The sequence below is a fragment of the Rhagoletis zephyria genome, unplaced genomic scaffold (genome assembly GCF_001687245.7).
Source record: "Rhagoletis zephyria isolate East Lansing unplaced genomic scaffold, Rhagoletis_zephyria_1.1 Rzeph_scaffold_00869, whole genome shotgun sequence".
NCBI classification, from domain to species: domain Eukaryota; kingdom Metazoa; phylum Arthropoda; class Insecta; order Diptera; family Tephritidae; genus Rhagoletis; species Rhagoletis zephyria.
In genome coordinates this window covers 89,820-101,254 of record NW_016157953.1, presented here as the reverse complement: position 1 = coordinate 101,254, position 11,435 = coordinate 89,820, and the positions used below count along the sequence as shown (strand labels likewise).

Below are 11,435 nucleotides of genomic sequence, written 5' to 3'. Positions count from 1 at the left end.
GTGGAATTGAATACATTTGGATACATTTTTTGCTTGGTCAGGTGATACATTTTCTTGATACGGCGCGGCAACAATGCTTGCTACCCATGCATGCTTCCACTTTGCAATGGGATGCTCTCGTACTCTTCGAAATTTGGAATAGTATTTTTGCATTTCGTGCAATCCGTGCATCGTGCAAGACTTCGAGAATACCCCTATTATTGCCCCCACTTAAAAAAAAACCGAAAGGAAGTTCTGGACATTACNGGGGGGGGGGGGGGGGGGGGTTCTTGAGGAGCTATCCTTTTACGACCACCGCTATATCCAATTCGAGGTAGTAGGGGTAATGCCCAAGGCTCTTCCAAGTAGAAATCTGCGCAATGCTGACTAGCATAATTATCGGGAAGAGCTCGACCGGCTGTTGCCACAGGATAGCGAGCCAGATACTCTAGAAAACCTAGTGGAGCTGGAAAATCTGGTCGGTCATTTCACGAGGGCCTGTAGCAAGGCTTTGGACATAGCATGCCCCAAAAATAAGACCTGGGTAAGGAATAAGCAACCCTGGTAGAATGAACGAATCCGGATTTCCCGCAAGAACTGCAGGAAAACCTTCAATCAGGCTACTGTTTCTGGTAGTGAGGGACATTGGGAGACCTACGAGACAATTCTATGGGAGTACAAGAAGCTTCTAAGAAGGTCCAAAAGAACCGCATGGAAAGACTTCTGCAATGGGGTGGAGTCTATCTCAGAGGAGGGCAGGCTCAGAAAGATATTCTCAGACGCTGCCCAGAAAACCCCAGGATGCTTGCAAATACCTGATAGCTCCTGGACTGAAGCTGAGGAGGAATCACTGGATCTGCTCCTAGGGACACACATTCCGGGTGCCACGGACACCAGGCCGGTACAGCCACAATCAATTGGAGGTCACTCAGTCACTGGAGATTTCTGCACTAGGGAAAGGGTTATCTGGTCTGTAGGGACGTTTAAGTCTTATAAATCACCAGGTCCGGATGGCGTCGCCCCATACAGCTTCAGATCACTAGACATCAAAGAATATACGCTTGCAGCCTTCCTGGATATAGATGGCGCCTTTAACAACATCATGCCGGGTGCGATAACGGAAGCGCTGTCGGGACTGGGCATCGCCTCGGTCTTGGTTGCGCTCGTGAACTACATGCTGCGATGCAGGGTTGTTCGAGCGGAGCTGGTGGGGTATCGTTGACCAGGTTCTCAGAAAGGGGCACACCGCAAGGGGTCCCAGCGGTAAACACACTGCTATGTGGCATGGAAGGGGGTGGCTGTGGGGTTATCGCGTCTGCAGATGATCTTGCACTAATAGTAATTGGTAAATTTCTGCAGACCTTATGTGATATTATGCAGGTAAAACTGAAGGATGTCGAGAGGTGGACCAAAAATAAAGGGTTAATTGTAAACCCAAGCAAAACAGAACTTTTACTGTTCACAAAAAAGTACGAAATCCCCCCACTGATTACACCAAGGCTGGCACAGACCACGCTAAAAGTAAGCGAATCCGCGAAATACCTGGGCATAGTCCTAGACAGAAAATTAAGCTGGATTCAAAATACCGAAGAGTGGGTGCGGAAGGCCACCATTGCCCTTTGTAGCTGTAGGACAGCAATTTGTCAAAAATGGGGTCTAACCCCCAGTCTAGTGCACTGGATATACACCGTCGTGGTGAGGCCCATACTTCTCTACGCGATAGTGGTATGGTAGCCAGTGCTAGAGAAGAAAGCAAACAGCTCTTAGTTACAAAAAGAGAAGAGAAAAGCCCGGATCTGCATTAGTGGGACTCTCCGCAGAACACCTACTATAGCAATGAATGCGATTCTAAACATCATACGCATAGACCTTAAGGGAAGGCAATACGCTGCGAATGGAGCCCTAAGACTACAGGAGCTCAGACGCTGGAAAGCGGCTCGATGTGGTCACACTACAATTCTTATCAACCAACATCTACCGAGCACAACGGACTACTGTGTACCAATGCTCATGTTTACTAAAAGTTATGGCGCGACTTTACCTAGCAGAGAATCATGGATCTAAGGAGTTCCGGGATCTGAAGATGCCATAAGATTCTACACGGACGGCTCTAAACTAGACAACTGGGTAGGAGGAGGCGTCTACTCGGAAGAATTGGGAATATAACGATCAATCCGTCTACCTGGCCACTGTAGTGTATTTCAAGCCGAACTGGCAGCCATACAAGAAGCCGTTGACAGCCTAAAGCTAGCTGTTATCGCCACTACTAAAATACGTATATACTCAGACAGTCAGGCGGCCCTGATGGTACTTGCCACTGTCACTATCACTTCGGAGATAGCTGCCAACTGCCGCAAATCACTCAATGTGATGGCATGCACTGACATGGGTACCGGCGCACAGTGACATACCAGGAGATGAGAAGGCAGACGAGCTTTTATTCTAAATTTTCGACTGCGGCGCTTTTTTATTTTTTATTTTTATATAACCATACTATAATATATACCTAATTAAAATGTAGGTCAGGTTAGGTTGAAGTGGCTGCCAGGCCCAGGGGACACCGGTACACTTAGGCCCGATCAGGGCCCATTATGATACATTGTAGCGAGCACTAGTAACCGAAATGGTCCAAACATATGGAGAAAATATAGTTACATTAACATTGCGATGCCATTGGACCTTACCACCCCTGGTCCAATGCTGCATAACATGGAACCTCTTCTGATCTACCGCTGCATAACATGGGACCACCTACACAACTACCCTTTTGAACCGTGGGCTGAATTTCATACGATTTTGTATAAACCTAATATTTGATAATTTTTAAAGGTGGTTTTTAAATTTAAATGGCAAAATCTATTATCTTAAATGCATTTTCTTCAAAAACCGCCGTGCCGATGGGCCACGAAGAGGTGGTGTTCAACACTTATATAAGTTTTGTACGTTTGAAGTAGTCCAGGTAAGCATAAGAAGTTACTAGTATGCAACCTGGTCCTGTTGCACATACTGTAAAACTACGTCCCAGTAGACCACCTGGTCCTCAAATTTTTGCAGGGTACCTTTTTACCAACACTAGTAACCAAAATGGTCAAAATATATGGGAAAAATATGGCTACATTTAGGGCCGTAGCCAGGATTTTTTTTGGGACATTTTTCAACATAGATTGATTAAAAGAAAAATACTGATAAAAATAAAATATTTTACACAAAAAGGGTTGAAATTTTGATATTCCTGCGCGTATTTTGTTTGTAAGTCAAATATTAGTGGCATTGTGCAACTATGATTGCACGACCGAGTAATCATAGTCAACTTATGTACAGTAGTCGAAAAAGTTATAGCCGCATCAAATTTTTACAAGTTTTAAAATATTATTTTTGTTATTTAGTTTTGGTTAGTTTTTTTAGTTCCTTCTTTAACAATATCCGAATAAATACACGTTTTAAAGGCAGTGTCGCACGAGTGAGTATTTGCCGAAATTTGCTGCAAATCGTATCCCAATTGTGTGAATACCGAAATATTTTTCTTTATCCCAATCCCGAAAACTAATTTGTTGAAATTTTTCAGTAGAAGATTCCTGTATTGTACCCAGAGATGGCACTCATTAAAACATTTTTTTAATTGTTAAAAAGCTTGTTTAAAACAATGGAAAAAATCACCTATATTTAAAACATGTGTTAAAACGTTTTGTTTTAAGCTAGTTTAAAACATATATAAGAAAAAACATCAATCATATAATTAATAGTTTTCGTACTTTTCAAAAGTTTTATTTGCAACATAATGTCCCTTATCGTCCGAATTTATTTCATCCGCCCGTAGTGAATATACGGAAACGAAAAGTGAACCGGTTCGGAGAATGCTGAAGGCTGAATACATTTGAATTAAATTGTAGATACTTGCATTAGCAACTCTGAACTCGGTGATTTCCGAAACTACAAAAATTTCCAAAAACAAAAGATAGCTGGCAACCTTTGTGTGTGAAGTACATAAAGTTTCTCGTTCCACTTTGCTCTTTAAATATATAAGCTTTAAGTGAATAATAAATCACGATTCTCTAAGCATCGAAATTGAAAAGTAAGTCAGGTGCTCCACAAAATTGTTTTGTTCTTGGTGAATGCAAAAGAGGCGAAGTACCTAATCAACAACAACTCCTATACGTCTCCCGCTATTCGCCACAAGCTTTTCTCAGAGTTGTTTGGTTTGTGTCATCAATAGCGACAATAGAGCCACCTGTGGTAAACTTTGTGCAAATCACAACTTCGTGTCGTAAACTGTGCTGCCACCTCTTTCTTTTCTATAATCCCAATAAAATGACTGGAGGTGCCGGAAAACGACGTGGTGAGACTACTACCAACGATGGAGAACCCACAAAAAACTCTGCTAATCAGTGGCTCATCACCAAATATTATACGCAGTATGGATCTACGCTTTGAAAAGTTCAACGAACTGCTTGTAAAGCAAATCCTTGAGTCCGAAAACAGAATTATGGAGGTTTTCTGTCGCAAATTTGAAGAAAAGTTAGAATTGTTACGCGTGAGATAACCAAATTAAATGATAGAGTTACCCGTTTGGCGATCGAATTAGAATCGTTGAGGCAGAGGTAGCAACTTTAAAACAAAATCTCTCCAAGCATGATAGCCTTATGGCTGTCTGTGATGCTAGAGTACTAGGGATCGCACTCGAAGAAGGTGAAAACTTGCAGAGTATATTTCATGATCTATGTGTTTCCCTGAATTTACAACCACCTCCATTAAGGGGTATTTTCCGAGCACGGAAACCTCGGGATACTCCGGTTGACCCTGCGATTGTAGTCAAGTTTCAAGCACCTGCGGATAGAAACAATTTTCTAAAAACTGTGGCGAATTATAGACGATCTAACAACAGTGGAATACGGCTTACTCATGCAGGCATACAATCCGAAGCCCCTGTTTTCATTAACGAGTCGCTTACAAAGCATAATTACCAGATTTCCAAGTCAGCCCTTAATCTCAAAAAACGGAAAAAAGTTGATCTGTGTTCACCAGAGGAGGCTTAGTTCACATTAGGCAACAGAAAAACAACAGTCCGCTCGCAATATACACCCTGGATATACTCAATGAACTGGAGCACACTAGTACACCTGGTATCCACTCCTTTCGCGACGGAAATATACACCAAAACAGCGATGATCCACTAGATGTATGATTACTACTACTGCTATTATTGTTCTTTTTATCTCTTCTTTTACTGTGTAACTTACTCTATTTCCACATACTTCTGGTTAAATTTACTATTAGCTTTGTTAAATTCCAACTGAAGTGCATTTAAAATTTTGTATATTGAATTTGGACTATAAGCAGGCGAGTTCCAAAGGCTGTCTTAACACCATGTTGCGCATTTTAAGCAAACAAGCGGTTGGGTTGAAGATAATTCACCTCAATGCGCAAAGCTTGTACAAAAAGCTTGATGAGTTTAAATATATTTTTCTGGATTCCGATATTGATAATCTTTGTGTCTCCGAAACGTGGTTCACACCATTTCACAGTAATGATTTGATAAAAGTGAAAGGATACCAACTGTTCAGAGCTGATAGAAGTGGTCATGGTGGTGGTGTCGCAATATATGTTAAAAATTGTTTGTCTTGTAGATTATGTTGTGCTTCTGGTTGTGGTGACTCTGTGGAATATGTGTTCATTGATATCTTTTCAGGTGAAAACAAGCTCCTGGTCGGCTGTGTATACAGACCCAATCGTCATATTAACTTCTCCAATTTCACCGAATGTCTTTAACCGTTACTCGACAACTACAACAACGCTGTGGTAGCGGGTGATTTCAACAGCAACCTTATTGTCGATTGCAGCCTAAAACTTAGCATGGAGTCTCTAGGTCNATTTCACCGAATTTCTTCAACCGTTACTCGACAACTACAACAACGCTGTGGTAGCGGGTGATTTCAACAGCAACCTTATTGTCGATTGCAGCTTAAAACTTAGCATGGAGTCTCTAGGTCTTTTTCCCACTAACACCTACTTACCAACACATTTTACTAACACCAACAGCACTTTGCTTGACATATTTTTTGTGAATGACCTTAGTAAATCCCTCCACTGTAGCCAACTGTCTGCGCCTAACTTTTCGAAACACGACTAGATTTTCTTGATTTTTGATTTTCAAACAACCAGAATACCAATATGTTTCACACATCGAGACTTCAAGAACATCAACTATACCTCTCTCACTGATGCGGTGGAGTCAGTGGAATGGAATCTGATTCGAACGCTGGTAAATATTGACGACCAAACTAAGTTCCTTCACACATAAATAGGCTCTTTGATGACTTCGTTCCACTCAGACGCAGAATAGCAAAGTGCAACAGCAGCCCTTGGTTCAATTCTAAATTAAAAGACCTTATTTCTACTCGTAATCAAACCTACGCGAGGTGGAAGCGGTACAGAACCCCTGAAGCCTTAAGCCGCTTCAAAATAGCTCGGCTCATTGTCAACAAAGCAATAAGGTCTGCGAAAGCTACGTATTATAAGGAAAAAATCAGCTCAGACATGAATTCTAATCAAACGTGGAATGCAATTAAAGAAATTGGGATGGGAAAATCAAAGGAAAGTTTATCTGACGTATTGTGGAACGATTTTACGTCATCCCTTGTCATCCACAATACATCATACTCCTACCCTGTCGGAAACACAAACAACCAAAAAGAAGAAAGTTTATCTCTTCACTAAGACCTAAATTTAGACGAATTAAATAGAAAATTTGTTAGTTCACGCAGTTCTTTAGCTAATACATGTCTTGACAACTACAGTGCACGTGTAAATGTTAGTATTAGTCCATTTGAGTTTGTTTGTGTGGATGACTGTGATGTCGTGCAAGCCATATTATCCATTAAATCTAAAGCCGTGGGATTTGACGGAGTTCATGCAAATTTTCTGAAAATAATACTACCTACAATCCTACCCCACGTGACTTACCTAATCAACTCAATTTTGACCACCAGTGTCTTCCCTAAGTGTTGGAAAGTTTCAAAGATAATCCCTGTTCATAAGAAAAATAACGAGTATCGACCAATAGCTATCCTTCCCTTTCTATCAAAAGTGGTAGAGCGTCTTTTACATAAATAAATTATTTTCTATGTGCAATACAACAGACTTTTAACAGACCACAAATCGGGCTTTAGATCTAAAAGGAGCTGTACAACAGCACTATTAAACGTAATCGAAAATATTCGATCGCAACTTGATGATAATAATATTGCTTTCCTAACCCTCTTAGATCATTCCAAAGCCTTTGACACAGTGGACCACATGATATTATGTCAAAAGCTTATGAACTTGTTTAACTTCTCTGGTCCAGCATGCTCACTGATCAGATCATATCTCAGTGGCAGAACTCAGGCGGTGAGTATTGGTAGCAAGAATTCTGATTTCCTATCTGTAGCCAGCGGGTCCCCCAGGGTTCAATCCTGGGTCCTTTGTTATTTGTTTTGTACGTCAATGATTTGCCTAACATCCTCAAATATTGTAATGTCCACATATATGCTGACGACGTCCAATTATATGTTTGCTGTCCTCCTGATCGTATTAGTATGTGTATAAAAGATTTGAACCATGACTTAAACCAAATAGGGGAATGGGCTTCTATGAATGGATTATGTCTTAACCCTATCAAATCGAAATGTATCATCATTCATAGGAAATCCATTGCCTCTGATGGTCTAGATAAGATCACTTTGGACAATTCAGTAATTGAATACGTCGACACGGCCAAGAATCTTGGAGTAGTATTTACCAAAACATTGACATGGAAAAACCACATTTTTAGCGCAGTAGGAAAAGTGTATGGTATGCTCCGTACACTCAGATTAACACAGTACTTCACACCTTTAAACATTAGACTACTTTTGGCGAAATCGTACTTTATACCTACGCCCCTGTATAGTTGTGAGATTTATGCTAATTGTGACTGTGCCTGTAAAAGTAAACTTAATGTTGCTTACAACAATATTGCTAGATATGTGTTTGGGCTAAAAAGACTTGACCACGTTTCTGAACAAGCTGAGAGGTTGCTCAACATCACTTTTGAAAATTTGCTAAAAGTAAGAGTGCTTGAAGCCCTTCATAAAATAATACATACGAAGGAAATTGAATATCTATATCGAAGACTCCAATTCTTTCAGTCTACGAGGTCAGTACTACTTGTCCTCCCTAAACATCGAATGCAAATATCGGAACGTCAATTTTTCATTAACTCTATCCGCCTTTGGAACTCACTACCTATCAGAATAAGGTCAATCAACAATGCACTGCGTTTCAAAAATGAGTTAACCAGTTTTTACCATAGCTAATTATAATTATATGTGTATTAATTGTATGTTTTTTCCTCTTGTACGTTCGTTATACTATACTCTACTTTACTTTACTTGTACTTCCTTCGATCTCTCTGTCGCGGCCGCTTCACACGAGTGGTATATTTGTACAGAATTGTATGGTTCTTATTGCCACAAACAAAACTAGGATCAAAACTTTGTTCCTAGTAGATATACATACCTTAGCTTGACAAAGTTTTGTGCAAATGCGTATTCGTGTGACATGGCTTTGTGAATTCTATCCAAAAATAAGAATGCTTAAAAGATTCGATTTCTATGTATTTAATATTATTAATGTTTTTATGTTTCTTAACAAATACTTTTAGTCTTTGTTTTTCTTTTTAATATGCAACTTCTATTACTTAGTTATTATGAATTGTGACTAGCACTATAATATAATTTTGTACAATTGTTGTGCTAGGATGAAGTTTCCAGATAAAAAAAACAAACAAACAAACACACAAACAAAACGAAAACATAGAAAATCNGAAACGAAAAGTGAACCGGTTCGGAGAAGGCTGAAGGCTGAATACATTTGAGTTAAATTGTAGACACATGGAATAGCAACTCTGAGCTCGGTGATTTCCGAAACTACAAAAATTCCCAATAACAAAACGAAAACATAGAAAATGAATGAATAAGGTATATTTCACCAGGTACTGTGAGTACTAGTACAATATCAATAACACTGGATCACAAATTTTAGTTTGGGTTTTGTTCTCCAGACGCCACTATCAAATTTCTATGCTCGGTTATTCCAAAAATCGCGTTGATATTTATCTATGGATACTTTTTCGAGATATTTGCAATTTACCGTTATTCAGCTTAAAACAAAAAATGGTTCCACTTAATCGCGTATACCTTACAAACAAATTTAACAATATTCAAATGAGATACGTAAAGTCAAAGCTAATAAAATTCTCCATAAATCACATATCACAGCGCACGGCAGTGCGCGCGAGTGACGAAAGCAGCCACAGTAACATGCTGAAATGACTCGCTTATACATATATACACGAGATTTGGAAATTTTTATCCAGACGTCCAATCGACATGTTTAAAATATGGTTAGAAAGGTCTTGCAGAGTGTGTTTAGAAAATGTATTCAAGCTTCATAAACGCTTAACCGGATTCTTAAAAATTAGGCTTAAGTGTTGCCAACCAAAAAAAGTTTTATTGCTTTTACCGGTTTAAGGGGGCATGTGCGTACACCCACCATATTTAGTGTTATTCTATAGGCCAATACCTTTCAAACGATACCTTATATATTAAGTTCCGGCTATTAGTTGGAAAGATATAGAGGTAAATGTGTTTTGGTTCGTGACTCCACTACGAGACGCTTTGGTATGTATGTGGCGTCTGTACGTACCTTCACTTAATTTCTTTCAAACTTTCAGGAATTAAAGTACAATTTAATTTTTATAATTTTTCAAAACAATAGAAAAAACGTTTGAAATGAAGTGAGTTATATAAAATTTAATTAATTTACAAGCAAATGTTTTTTCCGCCTTTTGCAAATTAAATAAGTCCTCTGCAAGAAGGTTTGTTTAAAAAAATACGTATACACATATGGTATATGGGGTATGGAAATATCCCTTTTCCCTAGCAGTAAACCTTTTAGTGTGGGCAACAATGATATTTTTTAAATAAGGCAGATCGGAATATGCGCTCTCTGGGAAGACAATTATTATACCATGCGTTAAAGTCATGTATACACAAAACATACCATCTTTTGTCTCTGACAAAATATTTTTTTTATTTTCACTTTTATTTCAACATAGATTGATTAAAAGAAAAATACTGATAAAAATAAAATATTTTACACAAAAAGGGTTGAAATTTTGATATTCCTGCGCATATTTTGTTTGTAAGTCAAATATTAGTGGCATTGTGCTGCTATGATTGCACGACCGAGTAATCATAGTCAACTTATGTACAGTAGTCGAAAAATTTATAGCCGCACCAAATTTTTACAAGTTTTAAAATATTATTTTTGTTATTTAATTTTGGTTAGTTTTTTTTGTTCTTTCTTTAACAATATCCGAATAAATACACGCTTTAAAGGCAGTGTCACACGGGTGGGTATTTGCCGAAATTTGCTGCAAATCGTATCCCAATTGTGTGAATACCCAAATATTTTTCTTTATCCCAATCACGAAAACTAATTTGTTGAAATTTTTCAATAGAAGATTCCTGTACTGTGCCCAGGGTTGGAAAACCTTAAAACATTTTTTGAAGTGTTAAAAACCTTGTTTAAAACAATGGAAAAAATCACCTATTTTTAAAACATGTGTTAAAACATTTTGTTTTAAGCTAGTTTAAAACATATATAAAAAAAACATCATATAATTAATAGTTTTCGTACTTTTCAAAAGTTGTATTTGCAACATAATGTCCCTTATCGTCCGAATTTATTTCATCCGCCCGTAGTGAATACACGGAAACGAAAAGTGAACCGGTTCGGAGAAGGCTGAAGGCTGAATACATTTGAGTTAAATTGTAGACACTTGGAATAGCAACTCTGAGCTCGGTGATTTCCGAAACTACAAAAATTCCCAATAACAAAACGAAAACATAGAAAATGAATGAATAAGGTATATTTCACCAGGTACTGTGAGTACTAGTACAATATCAATAACACTGGATCACAAATTTTAGTTTGGGTTTTGTTCTCCAGACGCCACTATCAAATTTCTATGCTCGGTTATTCCAAAAATCGCGTTGATTTTTTTCTATGGATACGTTTTCGAGATATTTGCAATTTACTGTTATTCAGCTTAAAACAAAAAATGGTTCCACTTAATCGCGTATACCTTACAAACCAATTTAACGATCTTCAAATGAGAGACGTCAGGTCAAAGCTAATAAAATTCTCCATAAACCACATATCACAGCGCATGGCAGTGCACGCGAGTGACGAAAGCAGCTACAGTAACATGCTGAAATGACTCGCTCATATATACACGAGATTTGGAAATTTTTATCCAGACGTCCAATCGACATGTTTGAGATATCGTCGGAAAGGTATTGCAGAGTGTGTTCAGAAAATGTACTCAAGCTTCATAAACGATTAACTGGATTCTTAAAAATTAGGCTAAAGTG

General features: G+C 38.5%; 1 long non-coding RNA gene across 1 annotated transcript in view; it reads right to left on the bottom strand.

The window, feature by feature from the left end:
* Window positions 1-918: 918 nt before the first annotated feature.
* The window catches only part of LOC108361866 (uncharacterized), a 13,733-nt gene continuing 3,216 nt past the window's right edge, over window positions 919-11,435 (bottom strand). The window contains exons 2-4 of the long non-coding RNA XR_001847380.1: window positions 9,899-9,947; window positions 2,710-2,711; window positions 919-929 (exon numbers count right to left, since the gene is read on the bottom strand). This is a non-coding gene — a long non-coding RNA (uncharacterized LOC108361866). The remainder of the gene's footprint in view (window positions 930-2,709; window positions 2,712-9,898; window positions 9,948-11,435) is intronic.